Below are 22,067 nucleotides of genomic sequence, written 5' to 3'. Positions count from 1 at the left end.
TTTATTGACGTATTCAATTGTTTTGGTCTCTTCCTGTTTCACCGAAATGATTACATCTTTTGATTTTTAAAGGCACCCCTATTCGATAAAAAATGACACTCTGAATAGAACAATGACTATCATATGTCAACTTTTGACATTGTCGCTTAAAAAACAAATCGTATTTTAAATTCTTCAATTCTAAGTTAAGCAAGGTTAAAAACACTAAGTTTTAATCAAGGAGCCTGGAAAATAGCTTGATCGTCTAATGGGTTTCTGTGTCTTGCTTTCTAGGCCGGTTAAAAGATGTACAAATCGTAGTTTTAATCATACATATGTCAATTTTTTCAAATGGAAATAAGTAAGACTCATTAGCATATTTGAAAGCATTTTTTTATGAATATATTGAGCTCACACACACTTGGTATTTCGAGTCAAATTGTCGTTATGAACCGCGTGTTACACCATAATTAAACCATATGCGAAAAATGTCAAAGTTGACATATTATGCTATGTCATATTCAGAAATCAATATTATTATTAAAAAATTAAATTGTTATCATTTTCTATCGAATAAAGTAGAAATATACCGAGGGGTGTCATTTAAAAATTAAAGTTATATTCATTTCCGGTGAAACAGGAAGTGACTAAAAACAATTGAATGCGTCAATAATCCTAATTTATGTAATTTTTATTAGAAAATATAAAAAATTATGAGGATGAGCCACTTTTTGAACGCACCCGGTATAATAGTACAGTAACGAGTTAAATAAATGTAGTTTCTATATTATCCACTTCCTATCACCTTTCCTTGCTTTAATGGAACAAATTTATGTTTTCTCTAATTTACATAATAAGACGTCACTTAATCAGAAAAAAATTACAAAAAATCATATTTCTTTTTCTCCCTGTCGCCGATTTATTATATCTGTGAAATAGATCCTACTTTTGATTAATATTAGGGGTTGTAATGTTTGACTAAACATTAATTTATTATTAATTTCAAAATTACGTACTTCGATTATAAAATTTCTTCATAACGTATTTTATTATTTTTATCCTTTTTGACTCTCTAAGACGTTTTTTTCTAAACTTTTTATTCAAAAAACCTGCTCTAAATCTTTTAATTAAATATTTAAATACGATATATTTTTAATTTAATTATAGCTTCATTAAAATAAAAAAGTTACCCGGCTATGATACGGAGAGTTCAGGGCTTTGAGAAACGAAAGACAGTGTTGTGTTTCTCGGCAGAGTCGTCAGGGAACGACCGTTATGACAGAGACAACCTATCTATCGCTCGTGTCGCACTCGTTATAACCTAAAACAATAACACAACAATAACAAGACGTTGTCTGACCGCATGTTCCAGCTATTTATGAATGAGATGCTCAGTCTATATTTTATTTTAAGTCTATGGTTTTGCCCTATCTCATAAAATAAAGTGATGGGGGAAGGTTAAACTTGCTTTTATTAAAATAAGGATAACTCTGGTTTAGGTTAACCGATTTAAACAAACTAGAGCTGGTTTAAAAGAGATTTTCTTCTTTAATAATCTCCAGTATAAATTTTGTTTCCATATTTTTTTTTCGTTGGAGCTAGAGGGCGCTGGTTGACATCGTAACAGATATTGCGCGTTTGCATAAAAAAATTAAATAGGAGGCTATATTTCTCTCTACACAGTTAAATAGAGTACACAATTTCCAAAAGATCAGCGCAAATCGCAATTTTCTATCTTGTCTCTAACCGGAGATATTAAGAGAACAAATTATGTTAGGCTGCCGCTTAGGATTATATAGTTTAAAACTTATAGTAGTAGGCTAGGAAATAAATAGAGGAAAATTGGTTACGTCAAAATATCAAAACATATATTTTCATTTCATTTTAATAGCATTTAATTGTTATTTATCCATGTTCGTTCTTGATTCGACCCCATAAATTAAAACCCAGGCATATTGAATCCGATGAGCTAACTAGCCATGTATAAACTCAGCTCCAGCGTCTCTATCTACTAAAGTAAGTGGTATCCAAGAAGCCCCACACATTCATTGCAAAATATGCGACACAACTGCACCAAACTGCATTATCTACACCAACTGCATTCATGCTGATGAAATTGCAACAACTGCATTTTCATCATGATGGATCCCCTGACAAAATTGGCAATTTATCTCTTAGAAATTATGGATAGTTCATTTCATTCAGATAATCATTCGCCATCCTAGAATTCCTGCCAACGGTCTTGGTACTCAACTACTTGCATCCATGGTAGATTTGGACAAGTAGTGCATATTGTTACCATTCCCACCTTAGGGGCTATATAAAAAGTGACCCCCCAAACTTGGATTAATAGCTAAATGACGTTATATGAAAAATAAACCCCTCGTTGTCGGCCATACGAAATTTGGCCGTTTTCTGTTAAAAGCTATATGGTGGCACAAAATTCCTAGAAATATTAATAAAAAATTATTGATTGTCCTTTCGGACATTTTAATCTGAGCGTATAATTAACCAAGAAATTCGTAAAAATTATGTGGATGGACGATAATGTTATATAAACACGTTTAAAAATTTATGACGTCATCTTTTTTAAGAAAACCCCCGAAATTCGTCGGATACATGAAAACTCAACTTAAACGTTTTGATATTTTGACGTAGGTAACTAATTTACCTCTTTTTGTTTCCTAGCCTACTACTATAATTTTTAGACTAAATAATCCTGGGCGCCAGCCTAACATAATTTGTTCTCTTAATATCTCCGGTTAGAAATAAGATAGAAAATTGCGGTTTGCGCTGATTTTTTGGAAATTGTGTGCTCCATTTAACTGTGTAGAGAGAAATATAGCCTCCTATTTAATTTTTTTATGCAAACGCACAATATCTGTTACGATGTCAAACAGCGCCCTCTAGCTACCACGAAAAAAAGTGATGGAAACAAAATTTATACTGAAGATCATTAAGGAAAAAAAGCTCTTTTAAACGAGCCCTAGTTTGTTTAAATCGGTTAACCCAAACCAGAGTTATCCTTATTTTAATAAAAGCCAAGTTTCAAACCAAACCTTCCCCCACCACTTTATTTTATGAGATAGAGCCAAACACTCTATATCAAAAAAATTACACATTTCTCGATGATTACAATAGTAATATATAAAAAAAAAATATAGTAATATTTTATTAAAAATTTTTTAAAAAATACCTGTTCACCTGCATATTTTTGAGAAAAACCCCGTTTTCTGATTGGCTATCAGCGAAACGCCCCCTAGCGGACGTTTTTCGAACTTGAGAATAATTTCCAGCGTTTTCTCTTGGTCGATTTACTTATTAGAATTTTTTTCTCAAAGTTATACGATAAGTAGTTTCTGAGATACAGCCGGCGTCCATTCTTAATTGGCCACCCGGTACGGTCTCTGTTTTACATAACAACCACTGGGTTGAGGATTCGGAATGACATATTTCTCAGTGACTCGTTTTTTGAATAAACAGTTTTCTGATAAAAAATTAAACGATAAAGTTCAACTCTGTGGTTCAAGGAGTTCAAATATAATTACAGTATATCTACAATAGGGTCTCTCTTTCTCTATTGCCTCCTTGGATTTGAGGTAAATTCCTATTGTGAGGACTTCTTGGTTAAGTCAAGACCACAGGCTCTGCCCGTGATACATGACCAAAGACAGTAGAGAGATCCTGGTATGACGAACAGAGTAGACACATCCGGCATCGTTATACGTCTTTGTGCAATTTCCTGGCCACGACACTACATCCAGGGACAAGACAGGGAGATTAGGATCAAGTAGTATAATCAAAAATATGCGTAATTTTAATAGGCAAAATTGATTTTTTTTCACACACAAATTTATTAGTATTTATATCTTTATTAGTACGTATCTACGAGAAGACCAGGCTACTAGTAACATAGCAAGTTGCCGGACGAATTTACGTTTACCCGTTTTGCGTTCGTACTCGTAATTCACTGCCGGTTAGTTGGCTGGTCAAGCTGTACGCAGTTGCAGTTGTGCTTGGACGGGTCGGTCATGACAGACTAGGAATACGACTCGAGGAGTGCCGAGTATTTATTATTTTCATTTTAAGTGTTTACCTTCACTTAAGGTAACATTTAAAATGAAAATACTTAAACATTTATTATTTGAGTGTGTTTACAAGCCAAAACTAAAAATAAATAAGTTCTCTAAACCGAAAAAAAACTAAAATATTACTCTAAATAAAAAAAGTTATAACAAGTGTTCAAAAAGACCATCTTGTTGTACTAGACAGAAGCCTAGGCGGTCGTAAAATCCCCGTCTGACATTGGCTAACATATTAGGGCTAATAGTTGGGAAAGCCTCTCGTATTTTTACTTGAAGCTCATTCAGATTATTAGCACTATTATGACCATACACTTTGGATTTTACATAACACCACAAAAATAAGTTATTGGGAGAAAGATCTGGTGATCTAGCGGGCCACAAAATAGTTCCATATCCACTAATTAAACTGTTGGGAAAATTATTGGTCAAATATTTGTGAACAATACGGGCATTGTGGGCAGGACAACCAACTCAGCAAATTGATTACTTGAAAACGTGGGATTTTGATCCGCGGTAGCGCAAATGAACACTTGCTTTAACTACTGTTCTTCATTAATCAACACATCAGGCTTTTTTTGTTTTTATGGGAACACGCACCCATGTGTTTCAAAATTATTAATAACTCTTGATACAGTAGGTAAAGATGGAATTGGCCTGTCTGCAAAAGGTTGTGGAAAAATTGTTTGTATATCCCGATAAGACCTATTTTGGAAATACCATTTTACAATTTGAATTTTCTCACGAACTTCGTAAACATCCATTATTTTACTTAAAAATTAAATTTTACACGAGAACTGTCGCGAGAATCTATGTATTCGTTTTGGCTATTAAAACACGAATAAATACAAATTCTGAAAACATTCTTATCACATATCTACCTATTTTTATTTTATCGCATTTTTTCGCCTGCTTTTTATTCGGCGCGGCGGACGGGTATGGGCTAATTCGTCCGGTTCTGCCTATGTTACTACTACGGTGGTCCGGTCTGTATATTTGGTATTAAGAAACGACGCTGATTGAATTATATTTATCTTCTGGATGAGATATTAATAAATTTACCATTTATAGAAACACAATTTTTGTTGTTATCACATTCTTATCTCCAAATTTATGTTTCCACACATGTTTAAAGTCATTATCGTCGTATTTTATACCAGACATTACTCATAGTTATTACTTATAACCAGAAACAGCTTTTTGAATAAAAATTACATCTTATTACCTATTATTCAACTTAATACTTCAATAGATAACATTATGGATATTTTAACATATTAATCAGTACAGTACCTATTAGTCAGGAGTAACATATTTTATTACGCAGAACAATGGCGCAGCTAGGATATTTTTTCAGAGGGTGCATAACAACATATAATTTTGCAAATTATTTTAAATTAGATAAATAATTGTAAACTTCCGAGATCCTCAGAGATTTTAGTTTCCGAGATCCCAATCGTCACGGGAGACGCAAATCATCTGTCCACATAATTTAAAAAAGAAGGTGGCAATGTGACTCAAGGATGTTTCCCAAAAATCAGCTACAATATATTATACTAGCGTGTACCAGCGACTTCGTTCGCGTCAAATTAATCATTTGTAATGGAGATGATAAAGCAAAGCAAGAATTTCCATTAACATACAAATTGGATAAAATTTTCTCACATTTATGTCAGCATGAAAAAAAAAATATGACGATATTATTATATAACTTGGTAATATTTGAGGGGTAGTTTCATCTCGTTGGAACTTGACTTTCGAAAAATCGGTTTGCCAAAAATAAGCTGTTTACGTCAAGCAGTTTAAGCAGAATCGTAGTTAAGAAATTACCCAACTTTTTGGAACACGCTGTATGATTTTTTAAAAAATTTCAAAATATGTAAAAAAACCAAATAAATTATGCTTGTCCAAGCGTTTTCCCGAAAAACTTACCGTTTTTTAAATAACAAATATTGTAATATTTGATGGGCGTTTTCACCCTCTTGGAATTTGAGATTCGAGAAACCCCTCCTTATCGAAGTTCTACACCCCACAGTCAATCCGTTTACCAAAAATCAGCTTTAAACGTCGAGCAGTTTAAGCAGAATCGTGATTACTCACTCAATGGTCATATTTTATAAAACACCCTGTATAAATTTGTAAAAAATCTTAAAATATGTAAAACAGCAAAATAAAATATACGTGTTTAAGAGTTTTTCCAAAAAACTCAGCGGTTTTTAAATAAAAAAATATTTTAATATTTGAGGGATAGTTTCACCCCCTTAGAATTCAAGTTTCGAAAAATCCCTTCTTATTGGACCTCTACACCCTAAAGTCAATCTGTTTTCCAAAAATCAGTTTTTTACGTCAAGCGCTTTAAGCAGGATCGTGATTAATTAATGACCAGATTTTATGAAACACCCTGTACACATTTTTAAAAAATCTTAAAATATGTAAAAAAACAGAATAAAATATACGTGTTTAAGCGTTTTTTCGGAAACATGACCGTTTTTTAAATAAAAAATATTGTAATCTTTGAGGGGTGGTTTCACACTCTTGGAACTGGAATTTCGAAAAATCCCTTCTTATCGAACCTCTACACCCTAGAATCAACCTGTATGTCAAAATTGAGCTTCTTACGTTGAGTGGTTTTAGCAGAATCGTGATTAATCAGTATGTCATATCAGTCACTTAAGGATTTTATATATTAGTATAGATAGATCGCTGTTATAACACTGTTAGCTAGTTAGATCGCTGTTAGCACTTTGCCTAAAATGAACTCTTCGTAGAGAGATATCTTCAAAGCCGGGCAGTCCAATATCACATGTGTCGTCTTCCTATTTGTAAGAAACGACCTGCAGAGTGGCCTCCCTTGACACTGTCCATTGAGTTGACAATGTCAAGTCACCTTATACACAATATTAAAATTCTTATCACAATAACAAAATTCTTATCTTCAAATTACTTCAAATGTAGTATCCCAATAATTGAAAATATCATGTGTGAGCTAGATTTTAATAAATTATCTTTTAAACTCTCAGTAGTATGTACTATCTTTTTTTATTTGTTTAAAAGATAATGTTTGGTTTCGAATTTTGGTGTGTTATAAAATATACCCCCCTCCCAGAAGTGCAATGGTAACGCCGGTATTAAAAATTTTAAATATTTTCCACACTGGAATATTCCCCAATCTTTCCCAAAAACAGAACAAGAGAGAACAAAACAAAGTCCCGTATAAATAAAATAAATCAACCAGACAAAAACAATAGATTAACGTAGCTGGTAAGTTTTCTGTGAAACCTTATAAATAAAATACCTAATATCCCGAAATATAGAAGGCATAACAACATTCTGATAAAATGAAAAGTTTTAGCAGATGCTTACATTTGAATATTCGTTACACTTACAATAAATGTATATAATTAAAGAAGTTATTTATGATGTAGAATAAGTAGGAGGGGGGTTAATCACTGCTATCTTAAAGATCTATTGTGCGTTCCCCTTTCTTGAGTTATAACGAGTTATAACTCGTCATACAGTCTCAAGGCTTTAACAAAAGCCAGTATCTCAGACGGCTCTACAGAGGCCAGCTCGCCATCCTGCGATCAATAGTAGCTATTCGTCATACGTATGCGTTTTAAGATTATTCAGAATTTATTCAGAAATTTCTCATGTCAAAAAACTCCTATACACCAATTTTCATCCAAATATTGACGTTACTTCAGAAATTATTCGGAGAAAAATCAAAATAAAAATTAAATTTCTACACCCTGTATATCCAAAACTAAGCATTTTCAGACACACATTTAAACGAACTTTTTTACTTATTTTTATCTGCAGAATATGTTGCCGTAGTTTCCGGAATACAGTTCGGACCACCCTGTTCAAAAAAGTGCCACGACTATTAAATTATATTGAAAAAAATTCTCAACAGACACCACCCGTTCTTATACATTGTTTATATATGTATGTATAACAACAACAATGTTGTATATCTCGAAATAATAATTTTGGCACTTAGACCATTATTTACTTCAAGTCTTCAGTTGATTTGTCCATAAAAATGATTACCAGGATCACTGTAATTAATGTAATTATAATTACAGTACTAAAAATGAGTTAGTAGATTACTAATTTGTCATATAAGTTGAAACATGATTGTTAATGCGGTTTAAACACATTTATATAAAATTGTATTTTTTATTTGTACCAAAACTAGTAGAAATATGAGTTATTTGAAAATACATACCTCTGCGGTTCCAAAAATATCCACTGTAAATATTAAATTTTGATGCAAGATAATAAAAAATTAAATAAATCGAACAAAAAAATAACAAAAGTAAAGAAATCAAGTTATTCTACTAATAGGTATGCCTAAGTAAACATAACAGAAAATAATAATATGACCAATCTGTTATTTAAATGGTATATTAATGTAATTCCCATAAAAATGCAACTATTTCAACAAGATTTAAACAAGTGATTTTACTTTTTATATAGGCCTTTAGTCATAGAAATAAATATTTTCAAACTTATATGGCACTAAAACAGAACATACTTTCTTATTTACACTAAATTGTTGATTATTGATCTTCCATACCTATAGTACATATATGCTTTATATTGTTTTGGGAACCAAACAAAGAAATGTTATTCATAATAATTGTAAAATTATTAATCTGCATTAAAAAATCCCCTGTATTCCTTTTTTAGTATGTATTTTGAGAATCAAAATAATTTCATTGGTTCATCTCTATACAAAAGTACTTCATTTGTTATGATAGAGGGAAAAATGATCGGAAGAGCGTAACGCTTGCCCAGCAGTTAAAAGACCATACCATAACTTGGTATACTGATGCTTCCAAAACCAATACGGGAACAGGGATCGGAGTGTTTGGGCCGAGAGCTAAATACTCCGAACCAATGGGCACTTAAAAAGCGATCAACTCAGTATCAATCAACTCGAAATTGGTCAAAGAATGCATAGAGAAGCTGAATAAATTAGGCAAAGAAAACAAAGTCCTGCTACTCTGGGTGCCTGCTCACCAAGGGATAGAAGGCAATGAAAAAGCAAATAATCTAGCTAGGAAAGGAGCGAACACTCCACTAACTGGACCAGAACCGTTCTGCTTTCCAAGTGGTAACCAACTCAAGGCGGAACTCAAGAACTTGGAAGATTCCATCCGCAACCTGGAATGGAAATCTTGCAACGGTCTAAGACACTCGAAGAAGTTTCTGAGGGCTTGTGATCAAGAAAAATCACAGATCTTCCTGGGTTTCAGTAAGAACAATCTTCGGATTGTCACGGGGTTTTTAACAGGACACTGTCTCCTCAATGAACACCTCAGTAAATTGAAACTAAGAAGAAACGGCAAATGCAGATTCTGTGGGGAAGATGGGGAAACACCAGTACACCTCATCACTGAGTGCGCCGAGACGACAACCATTCGTGCCATGAATTTTGGTACGACTGATATTGGAGATGGAGAACTACCCTCTATAAAACCGTCCCAGATACTGGCTTTTGTCAAAGCCCTGGGACTGTATGATGAGTTATGACTCAAGAAAGGGGGACAAAATGGATCTGTAAGGTCGCAGTGAATAACCCCCCTCCCACTCATTCTAAATTCTAAAAAAATTCTATCATAGAGGGCATCAAACTGTAAAAAAGTAAACACTTTTTTAAAATACTTTAATCTACGACAATGTCATTATGACACATTTAACATTGTCATTTGGATGTCATTATGGCTTTCATAATAGCACTAGTGCTATTATGAATTCATAATAACACGCAAATTTTAAAATAAGAAACAAGCAAAAAAGGTACCTAAATACGTTTATTTATTGTATACGGCATTTTCGCTAAAGTATTAATGCCAACGGGTTGCTTAATACATTTTCCATTTCTGTACCCCACTAAAAGTCGAGTATGCTCTGTGTTGCTTGGCCGCATAGTTATATATCTTCGAACCATTTCCACCATATTTATTCCTTCAACATTCCCTTTCGTTATAAAAAAAATCTCGTGATATCTTTGTTTTCGTAAATGGAATAATGACATGAATGCATTGTCCTTCATCTTTAACATTTTGCAGCTGCGGATTTGTCAACTCGATACGCCGGCGCGCCGGCAGGCTCCCGCAAGTCCCACTATCAATGAAACTTTTGTCAGGAAATAAGTTTTATCATCAGCTTCCAACAAAAAACGAGTTATGTCTTCTTTTCTTAAAATTCTCGATTTTTTTGACCGAAATCCTTCCGATTTTGTTTTTAGAGATGCAATTAAATGGATATACTTACTAATATCTGTATTTTTCTTCACTGATATATAACTGAACGTAGCATGGAATAATATACCCAAATTGATGAAGCCTTCCTATGTTTTGAAAGATGTTCAAAATATGCCAGGAGAACCTTTTCGTTACTACTATTCTTGATTCCTTTTCCTTTACACCAATCTTCAAGTTTTACATAGGCTTGCTCGTACGTTTGTCTTGATTTTTCGGGAAGTAGAGAATCGACAACGTTTTGCGCAATGCCTTCAATATCCGAAGGGACAGTTTCAGAATCAGAATTACCCATATTAATATTATTTTTTGCTTTTTGCTAAAACTGAACGTTTAACTCAAAATTGAACATCAATAATTGAGTTGTCAAAGTCAAAATGGAAACAATCAACAAGCACGGTTACCACGGCGTCGACTAATATGGGCACCTGATAATTTTGAATTTTAATTTTTATGAGGATATCTCTGAAGAAATGAAAACGTAGGTGAAACTCAGTTCGGCTTCAGAAAGGGATTGAGCACCAGGGAGGCTCTGTTTTCAATACAAGTCCTAATCCAACGAGCACGCGACGTCAATGTAGATGTCTTTGCGTGCTTCATAGACTTCGAAAAGGCCTTTGATAGAGTCCAGCATGTCAAACTCATCTCGATTTTACAGGAATCAGGAATAGACGATAGAGATACAGAGATAATAGCAAAACTTTATCGTCAACAAAAGGCCGTGGTTCGAATCGAGAACGAAACTTCAGAAGAGTTTAGTGTAAGGAGGGGAGTGCGACAGGGCTGTATATTGTTGCCTCTGCTATTCAATGTGTACTCGGAACATCTATTTAGAGAGGCACTAGATGGCACAGAGGATGGGCTGGTAATAAACGGAGAAATAGTAAACAATTTGAGATACGCAGATGATACCGTTCTGTTGGCCGATACCGCTGAAGGTCTCCAAAGGCTTATAGATCGAGTGGCGAATACATGCAGCAGATACGGAATGAAGATAAACTGCAAAAAGACTCAAACGTTGATCATTAGCAAGAACTACATCAACAACTTTCAGTTCACTGCTAACAACATCGTTCTCCCAGCGGCCGAGACAGTTGCATACCTGGGCTGCACCCTGATTAAAGACTGGGACCACTCTCGCGACATAAAACACCGAATCGAAATCGCGAGAGGGACATTTAACAAAATGCGAAATATACTATGCAACCTGTCCCTCAACGTCCGCACTAGAATCAGAATCCTGAGATGCTACGTGCTCTCAACCCTTCTAAATGGAGCAGAGGCGTGTACCCTTACCGACGCATCATGCAAGCGTGTGGAGGCATTTAAGATGTGGTGCTATCGGCGCATGCTTAGGATTTCGTGGGTGCATCGCGTGTCAAATGAGACTGTACTACATCGCATCAACAAGGAGTTGGAGTTTCTGGTAAATGTCAAACGAAGAAAACTAGAATACTTCGGACACATCATGCGGAACGAGAAATACCGCCTACTCCAACTCATACTGCATGGGAAAATAGAAGGCAGAAGATCAGCGGGACGCAGACGAATATCGTGGCTGCGAAATCTACGAACATGGACCGGATTGACGTCAACAGCTTTGTTCAGAACGGCAGTGAACAAAGTAATATGGATCAATGTGATAGCCAACATTCAAAGAGGATAGGCACTTTAAGAAGAAGATATCTCTGATATTTTAAATTAAATCAAACGTTTCATTATTATGTTCGTATCGAACTTGTATCATTAATAAGTATAAGAACCGCTACTCCTATTTGAATGAGATATTTGGGGTGCCTATGTTTTGCTAAGCATTTCAAAGCTTAATTTTCACAAAAAAATCAAGAAAAAGTATAAGTACGGAAAGGGTGAAAAGTATCCCCACCTCTACATAAATTTTCGTAGAAATATAGTAGTTTTCAACACTTTAGCCGTTACAGCCGTACGTTTAGCCGTACTTCAGCATCATCAGCAGACACCGTGCTAACTAGCATGATGCTAACATGGTTAGCGAAACGCGCATCCAGTGTTTAAAAGTAAAGTGATTTGATGTATTGTAGTGAATTAGTGTTTTATTTTACTATACTGGCCACTATAGTTCATCCTTTCAATATGTATGTCTAGAATGCTTTAAAAATTCATATTTCAAAATATTATTCCAAATATCACCTTATTACACCGTATGATCGAAAAAAAAACGGCGACCAGTTGGCTGGGAAATGACGATCGATGACATTTCCCATTTAAATTTAAAATGACAGCTATCTTCAGTATGATTGATCAGCGATCTTCAGTTACTTAAACTTACTATAAATACAAATTAAATTATCGAAAAAATATCCATTACAAATAAATTATATTATGATAAAAAATAAAAAATATAGGTATTTTTCATATTCAATATATTTTATTGAACTATTATTTGTAATTCTTTTTGTTTTAGTAACATTTTTGGTGATGCCTTAAGACAATTCTTACAATGACTTTATTATTTGTAGTTAATTAAGTGTTAATTAAGTTAATTTGACATTAAATTAAAAACGCAAACTAACAAACTATCTGTGACTGAATGTAAGAAATATGCGCATAAAAATTTGTCCAAAAATTTCCATACAAAGAGGTTGAAGAAATAAAAGTAGAACTTGTTAAAACAAATGTGAACAATATAATTTTATATGTTTTAGTAGAATCATTATAAGAAAAGCTGTTTGAATTGATAGACAAGGAGAAATTATTTTTTATTCATCATATACAAGGTGGTCCAACATAAATTATTTTGGAATCAAAATAAGTTTATTGGACACAATGTACCTCTATGCAAAAGTGCTTCGTTTGTCCACTAGAGGGCATCAAAACAAAAAAAAAACACATTTTTTCAAGATACTTTAAGAACCGTTATTCCGATTTGAATGAGATTTTGGGCGTCTATGATTTGCTAAGCGCTTTAACATTTGATTTTCACAAAAATCAATAAAAAGTACAGGAAGGGTGAAAAATACTCCCACCCCGACAAAAATTTTGTTATAAATATTTTCCAACTCAACCGACGACCAATTTTTTTTTTCGAAAAAAGGTCTTTCTAGAATTTACTACATTTTTTGTCTCTTGTAAAAAACGCCACCGCGCATACTTTTTGGGGAAAAAAATATTTTCCCGAAGCTGACTTCCAAAAAATGTTTTTTTTTCACTTGAAGGAGGCGCATAAAATCTATTATGCTCTAATAATCTAGTTGACAAAAATATGGAATTTTACGTTAGTATCACAAATTATATTTGACAATAAGCTTCATAAAAAACTTAATAAATTTTAAATTGATTAACATAATCAAAATTTAAATATTACAAAAAAAGGTTAAACTGTGTTATAGAATATCATACACAAAATATGTTTAGAATCCTAAAAGCAATTTATACAGGGTGAGTCTTATATAAGTGCAAATATTTTTAAGGGTAGTATAATTCAACCGTAGAAACAAGTTTGAAAATTTGGAATTTTTGAAAATTTTTTTGGATTTTTTTTAGTTTTTATTTAAAAATTATAATTTCTTGATAATATGGCAACATAGGTAGTAGATTAAATTTAAGAATGAAAACCTAGAAGAGATCCGGTGGATCTCAAAATTTAAGCAAAAAATTATTTTTTTTAATTTTCAGTGTAAAGTAAAATAACTCGCTTATTTTGGATTTATTTGAAAAACGGTAAAGAGAAAATATGTTTTTTTTATCGAGATCTGCCTGCCCTAAAAATATTTGTACTTATTTAAAACTCACCCTGTATTAGAAATTAGCAAAACTGCGATTCTCCAATTGCAACTGGAATTGATTTGAATATTTACCAAACCAAATTATTCGTAAAAAACAAAAATGTTTTTTCTAAATATGCCAATGAGCCACCCTCGTTCCATTTGAAAAAATTGAGATGTGATTAAAAATACGATTTAGGCATCTTTTAACTGTCCAGGATAAGACGCGAAAAACAATATACGATCAAATCTATTTTTTCAAGGCATCTTGATTAAAATTACTGTTTTTAGCACAGCCATGACATTCTAGATTGAAATTTAAAGTACGATTTTTTTAAGCGAAAATGTCAAAAGTTGCCATATGATATGCCATTCTATTCAGAGTATTATTTTCTATCGAATAAAGTAAAAAAATACAGAGGGTGTCATTTAAAAATCAAAAGTTGTAATCATTTCCGGTGAAACAGGAGGTGACTAAAAACAACTGATACGTCAATCAATCCTAATTTATGTCATATACTAACATACCAAATTAGGCAAAGAAAATAAAGTCTTCCTACTCTGGGTGCTTGCTCACCAAGGGATAGAAAGGCAATGAAAAAGCAAATGATCTAGCTAGGAAAGGAGCGAACACTCCACTAACTGGACCAGAACCGTTCTGTTTTCCAAACGGGAACCAACTGAAAGCGGAACTGAAGAATCTAGAAGATTGGAAGACCCCATCCGTAACTTGGAATGGGTGTCCTCCAACGGTCTAAGATACTCGAAAAAGTTCCTCAGAACTTACGGCCGGGAAAAATCAAAGGTTTTCTTTGATTTAAACAATCTTCGGATTGTCACGGGGTTTCTAACTCAACGAACACCTCAGTAGGCTGAGCTGAGAAACAACGGCGAATGCAGATTCTGTGGGGAAAATGGGGAAACACCAGAGCACCTTATCACTGAGTGCGCCGAGACGAATGATCGTCGTCATTCGTGCCATGAACTTTGGTTCGGCTGATGTCGAGGATGGAGAGCTGGCCCCTGTGGAGCCGTCTCAGATACTGGCTTTTGTTAAAGCCCTGAGACTGTATGATGAGTTCTAACTCGTTATAACTCAAGAAATGGGAATACACAATAGATCTGTAAGGTCGCGGTGATTAACTCCCCTCCTAAACATTCTACATAACATACCAAATCTTGTTTTTTTTATCAGAAAAAATAAAAAAGTTATAGGGGCAAACCACCCTTGAGAAATACCCGGTATATTATAATCGTGGCCCTAGAAAATAATATCTTCTCTATAAATAAATAATATTAGAGATAAAATTCAATCGCGGTTTACTATAAAATGCTTCAATAGGCCACAAAATTACATTCGCAACAATATCGCAAATCACAACTCCTAAAAATTCAAACTCACAGATAGAAATCACGGTCCCAGTTTACAAAATCACAATCGCAGCAAAATCGCAAATCGCAACAAAGTCGCAAATCGCAGCTATAATACTGGTTGCCCAAATTGAAACTCGCAACTAGAAGAAATCGCAAAGCGCAGCAAAATCCCAAATCGCAACTATAGTAAACCAATATTACTATAGTTGCGATATTATTGCCTAAATTGAAACTCGCAAATAAATCGCAATCGCAGTTTCCTATGAGAACCAATCGCAGATTGCCATTGCGATTTTAGAATCGCTGCGATTTAATCGCAGTTTGCGATTTCTTGTTCATTTCTACCCTGTATAACTTCTTTCATATGCAGAATTCACACCCCGTATATGGAAAAATATATGATAAAAAAGTTTACATAAATAATTTAATTTATATGTATGGGTACTTGATATTAAAACGTTACGCCAATAAGCTTATTATATCGGCAGCAAGCACATGTTTACCTAACATTTTATCATTTATTTTGCTGAATTTTTCAGTCGGGAATTTATTTTAAATAAACACAATCTTTTTAGATTTTGTTAATCATTGTAAATCGTTAAAACAAACATTTCCAATTTTTTCATGTATCAATACGGGGTCACTGATATATGTAATCATGTAATACTTACCGGAGTTTCTGATTATATCAATATCAAACATTGATATTGATATAGATGAAGTAACATCAGGTAATATTCTTCAACTAATCTTCTAAATTTATTATGTTTATGTCAAATCAGAGACTACTTTCGTATTAAATAGAGAAGTCACTTGTTTTACGCCGCGGTTGCGCTTATACAGGATGTTTCAAAAAATATGTACCATCTTTCGTGGGGAGATTCCTCACCTAAAAATAAGATTTATTATTCATATTAATATACAGGGTTGTTCACCACATACGACACGGAATATTATAGCTAAACGATTAGATTTTTACAAATTGTAAGTTTTGGGTTCGTTAAAGGTGTATTAGAGCTACAATTTAAAAATATTTTTACAAGATACAGAGTGTCCCAAATAAGTAAAAAATATTATAGTTGTAGTTTTTTAAATGGAACACCTTGTATATTATTCTATTTTTGGTTTCTACAATTGAAATAAAGGTAAATTTGATTAAGGTTTATCACATTTAAACCTTACCGTTTTTAAAATATTTTCAATTTTATGAAATTGCAGTAAAAATTTTAAGGCTTTATTTCTCCCAGGGTATCAAAGTTTTTAATACTAAATATTTACTGAAGATTATTTATTGATCAGATATTGTGGTGCAATAATAAAAATTTTACTACCTTATACAGAGTGTTCAAAAATTTATATTAAATAATGACTATCTTTAAACGGCAATAACTTGTTTAATTTAAACGGAACACCCTATATATTTTACGTGAATCAGATGCACAATGTAATTGTCTATCAAATTGTATTATACCATTTTTCACCCATCTCTTGAAGTTTTCGTAGAAAATGCATTTTCTTATAATTTAGACCTCATTTATCACTATACCCATGGAATATTGACATTTTAGCTTATTTTTAACAATGTAACAATTTTTTAAAGGGTACAGATACTAATATTGTCGATATAGTTCGCTTATTTAATTAAAAAATAAAAATAAAACTGTTTAAATATTTTTTGTTAAAGAGGACCAATTAATATGATCCCAGTATTCAAACTACATTAAATTGACTTTTTACGTTAAAGTAATAACTGTTCCAAATACTAAAAAACTGAATTTTGTGTGTGTATTAGTGTAGTTATTACAGTGTGGTAAATAGTAACATCTTCTAAATTTTATTTCATTTATTGACGAATGCTTATTTATAAAAACAGAGACATTCATTTTCATAACTTATTATTATATTGATTTCTGAGCCAAATCCACATTTATTTAGAATAATTTATTAATTAAAACAATTTACAAGTATGTAATTAACTAACTTTTGATGTTTTTTTTGTAAGAAATAATGGTGGTATATTTAATTGGTATACTTTTTTACAAAGATTTAAATAGTTTTTTGTATGCCAATGGGCTTGCAATATTTACCACCTGTACATTTTGTACATATTATAGTGCTATAAAAAAATCTGAAATGTCAATATTCCATGGGTATAGTGATAAATGAGGTCTAAATTATAAGAAAATGCATTTTCTACGAAAATTTCAAGAGATGGGTGAAAAATGGTATAATACAATTTGATAGACAATTACATTGTGCATCTGATTCACGTAAAATATATAGGGTGTTCCGTTTAAATTAAACAAGTTATTGCCGTTTAAAGATAGTCATTATTTAATATAAATTTTTGAACACTCTGTATAAGGTAGTAAAATTTTTATTATTGCACCACAATATCTGATCAATAAATAATCTTCAGTAAATATTTAGTATTAAAAACTTTGATACCCTGGGAGAAATAAAGCCTTAAAATTTTTACTGCAATTTCATAAAATTGAAAATATTTTAAAAACGGTAAGGTTTAAATGTGATAAACCTTAATCAAATTTACCTTTATTTCAATTGTAGAAACCAAAAATAGAATAATATACAGGGTGTTCCATTTAAAAAAATACAACTATAATATTTTTTACTTATTTGGGACACTCTGTATCTTGTAAAAATATTTTTAAATTGTAGCTCTTATAGACCTTCAACGAACCCAAAACTTACAATTTGTAAAAATCTAATCGTTTAGCTTCAATACTCCGTGTCGTATGTGGTGAACAACCCTGTATAGGTCCAATTCTGCTTTGTTTCGTAGCTACAGAATGTTAAAGTCTTAATAAGGTCTTAATAATGTTTCGATTAATTGTAATTTTCTTCCAAGTTCTTTTAGTGTTGTTCAATTGAAATTTTGAGGGTAAAAATTACTATAATTGCTACATATTTTAATGCTAAAAAAGTGTCGATAAATGCACCAGGGACGTGCATATGGGTTATGGAATATTTAAAAAAAACATGTGCACCACTAATTTTTTTCTTTTGATATTTAAATTATGTATAGGCCGTTTTATGCTAGTTAAAAATAATCCCTTGATATTTTATCGAATTCGGCCTCTTTGATGAGATAAACGCAATTTTATTAATCACAATTAATAAAATAAAAATAAAAATAAATTATATATTTTACCGAAATTATTATTAATTTTTTTTATTATTAGTTATTATTACTATTAGTCCAACTACAGCAATTTTAAATAAAAAATAATGGTATTTAAGGTATAATTACAAAAAAAAAATAATTTTAAGAAGGTTTAACATCCTGTAACTCCAAAACTATGCATTTCGATTTCCATGTTTATAGGAACTTTTTTTCATATTTCTTGGTGAGGAATTAATGAATAATTTTTAAAACACGTTTAAATTTTTAAACAAAGGCTGTGTCAGAACAGAAAGAGGAAATACAAGATACGTAGACATACAAAGAGATGTTAGGCAGAAATGCATATTGTCACCATTATTGTTTAACGTTTATGCCGAGTATATAATCCGAAAATATCTTCAAAATTGTCCAGAAGGGGCCAAATAAATGGGAAGATTATAAATAACATAAGATACGCAGACTACACCGTGGTATTAGCAGAATTCGAAGACCAGCTACAAACCCTAATGGACAAACTGACAGAAGAAAGTATCAGGATGAGTCTAGAGATTAACACCGTCAAGACAAAAACTATGATTTTCAACAGGCATCCACAAGACAGTGAAAACACCGACATAATAATAAATGGCGTCCATCTCGAGACCACGCAGAGATATATTTACTTGGGCAGGGAATTAAACAGCCAGCTAGACCACTCTAAGGAAATCAGAAGAAGGATTGAAATAGCTAGGGCTGGTTTCCTCAACATGCGGAAGTTCTTATGCAATCCGAGAATAGCAATACCTACGAGGCTAAGAACATTAAAATGTTATACCGTATGATCGAATAAAAACGGCGTCAACGATGGCTATGAAATGAAGATCGCTGTCATTTTATATGTAAAATTATATGGGAAACGTCATCGATCGTCATTTCCAAGCAAACTGGACGCCGTTTTTTTTTCGATCATACGGTATATGGTCGCTGCTTCAATATGGATGCGAAACATGGACGCTAAAACAAGAACACATCAAACGCCTTAATGCATTTGAAATGTGGATGTACCGTCGGATGCTCAGGATAAGTTGGACCTCCAGAACAACAAACTGTGTAGTTTTAAACAGAATGAAAACTCGTGCACACCTAACAGGAACAATTAAAATCAAAAAGACTTCCTCCTTTGGGCACATAATGCGGCACTCAGAATATGAAGAAATACAGCTCATAATAGAAGGAAAAATCGATGGAAAACATAGCATAGGGAGGAAAAAGAAATCATGGCTACGTAACATAAGAGATTGGACCCACACCGACGGAAACACCCTTATTCACCAAGCTCTGGACAGAGAGTCATATGCCATATTAATCGCCAACCTCAACAGAGAAGGCATGGAGAAGGATTCTAAGCAAATTTCATATACATATATTATGTAAGGGAGGTTTTTCCAATGGGATGAGTCGGATCATTGGACACAATTTACTTCTATACAAAAGTGCTTCATTTGTCCGTTAGAGGGCATCAAACTTTAAAAAAAAATAAACATATTTTTTCAGATATTTTAAGAATCGTTATTCCGATTTAAATGAGATTTTGGGTATCATAAGTGCTTTAACGTTTGATTTTCACAATTTCACAAAAATCAAGAAAAGTAAGGGAAGGATAAAAACCATTATACAAAGAAAACAAGGTATGATATTGCGCAGGTTGGTCACTACGTCATAGGTGATAATATAGGGCACGTTCCGCGCGCTAATTTCAAATCATCAAACTGCTGACACATAAGAAATGTGAAAATTTCTTTTAAAATGTCAAGCTCAATGATTTGACATAACTTTTGAGGTTATGTCCTAATTCTTCCCTATTTTCGGTCTTTTTTTATTAGTGGCAATTGAACAGTATGGATTTTTTTTGTGTGGTGTAATTGCGTCACAGCTGATATGCGCAAACTAGACGAAATTGGAGCCGCTATCGATCATACCTTGTTTTCTTTGTATCATGGATAAAAACTACCCCCACCCCTACTTAAATTTTAGGATACTCATATTTTCCAACTAGCAACAATCCAAATCGGAATAACGTTTTCTTTAAATGTGTTTATTGTTTTAAAGTTTGATACCCTCTAGCGGACAAACGAAGTACTTTTGTACAGCGGTAAATTGTGTCCAATGACCTTATTTTGATTCTAAAAATACGTAGTAGTTCTATGTCCACGGAATATTTGGACACTCTGTATATGACATGTAAAAATAGCTGTGTTCCAAATTCCAACATAATTCTAGAAAATTCAAATCCTTTCATTGTTATGGTAAAACTACGATTATTAATAATTTCACTACATATTTAGAGAATAAAAATATTCTACTATCTTCCAATGCTAAATAATAACATTTCAATGAATTTCAAATGAAGCGTTCAACTGATTGTAAGGGTGATGTTAAAAGAATGTTTGAATATAATTCTTCGCATTTAATACAATAAGAATATTTCACGTGATAAAGAAATGAAGATTATTAACTCTAAATACCTATCATGGAAACTTTGATATTGTTGCTGGATAAAAAAATCAGCTGTTAAATGCGAAATGAATAAATCTATTATTATTTCTATGTTCAGCCTTTAATACGAGTTGTACCTACATCGTAGGTTAGTCTGTTATTTAGGAACATTGTAGTCGTACGTATTTAGAAATTAAATAAATAAAAGTTGAATATTGTAGAATATAATCTACACAACAAAACAAACACCATTTTTTAACAACGAAAATGTCTGTTTTAAGGACCCAGGGCCCGTATTCTGTAACTTTGATATAAAAACGTTACGCTTTCAAAGCGGTGAGCGCAAGTATTCGATATTCGATCAGCGAAACACAAGGCAGTCGATTTTGGTATTCTCGTTGCCATGCGAATCGTGTTCTGGATACGCGTTGAGCACATATTGGCAACATCACAATTTCTAATGTATTGTTGAGGTATGTCAAGCTATTTTTCTATGGATATGTCATTATTCTTATTATACGAGGGAAGTGTTGAAGTCGCTTCTCAGCATTTTCGATGTTTTGAACAATATTTATAGCTGCCAAGTCGTAAATTATCAATTACTTATTGAGGAATTTATAGAAGAAGTAGTAATTTTCACTAAAGAGCAAGATAACGCACAAAATCAATTTTTTCGATTTTTACTGACAGTTCGACAAGCAAAACGATCCTTTAAGGCAACCGTTTTCAAAGCGCTCAGCGCAATCAGTAAAGACGCTAAGCGCGTCAGACGAGAATATCGAAATCGTTAATTAAGTGCGCGCTCAGCGAAAATTAACGTCATATACGCTGAGCATCTAAAAGCGCTTAGTGCAACTGGTCCACGTCTTCCTATCCCTGAATTTGCATAATTATGATATAAATAATTCTTAACATTTCTTTCATTATTAGGGGTCATTAGAGTGTCATAATAAAATTCATTTTGGAACCATTCTATTGAAGCGCAAGTATCTAAATCAGG

At 32.8% G+C, this 22,067-nt stretch overlaps 1 protein-coding gene across 1 annotated transcript in view; it reads left to right on the top strand.

Moving 5' to 3' along the window:
* The window catches only part of LOC115883822 (BTB/POZ domain-containing protein 1-like), a 123,799-nt gene that overhangs the window by 21,819 nt on the left and 79,913 nt on the right, over positions 1-22,067 (top strand). The window lies entirely within an intron of this gene.

This window comes from Sitophilus oryzae, unplaced genomic scaffold (assembly GCF_002938485.1).
Source record: "Sitophilus oryzae breed Bouriz unplaced genomic scaffold, Soryzae_2.0 scaffold_1_pilon_pilon, whole genome shotgun sequence".
In the NCBI taxonomy this organism is placed as follows: Eukaryota; Metazoa; Arthropoda; class Insecta; order Coleoptera; family Curculionidae; genus Sitophilus; species Sitophilus oryzae.
This window is presented reverse-complemented; position numbering and strand designations above follow the sequence as displayed.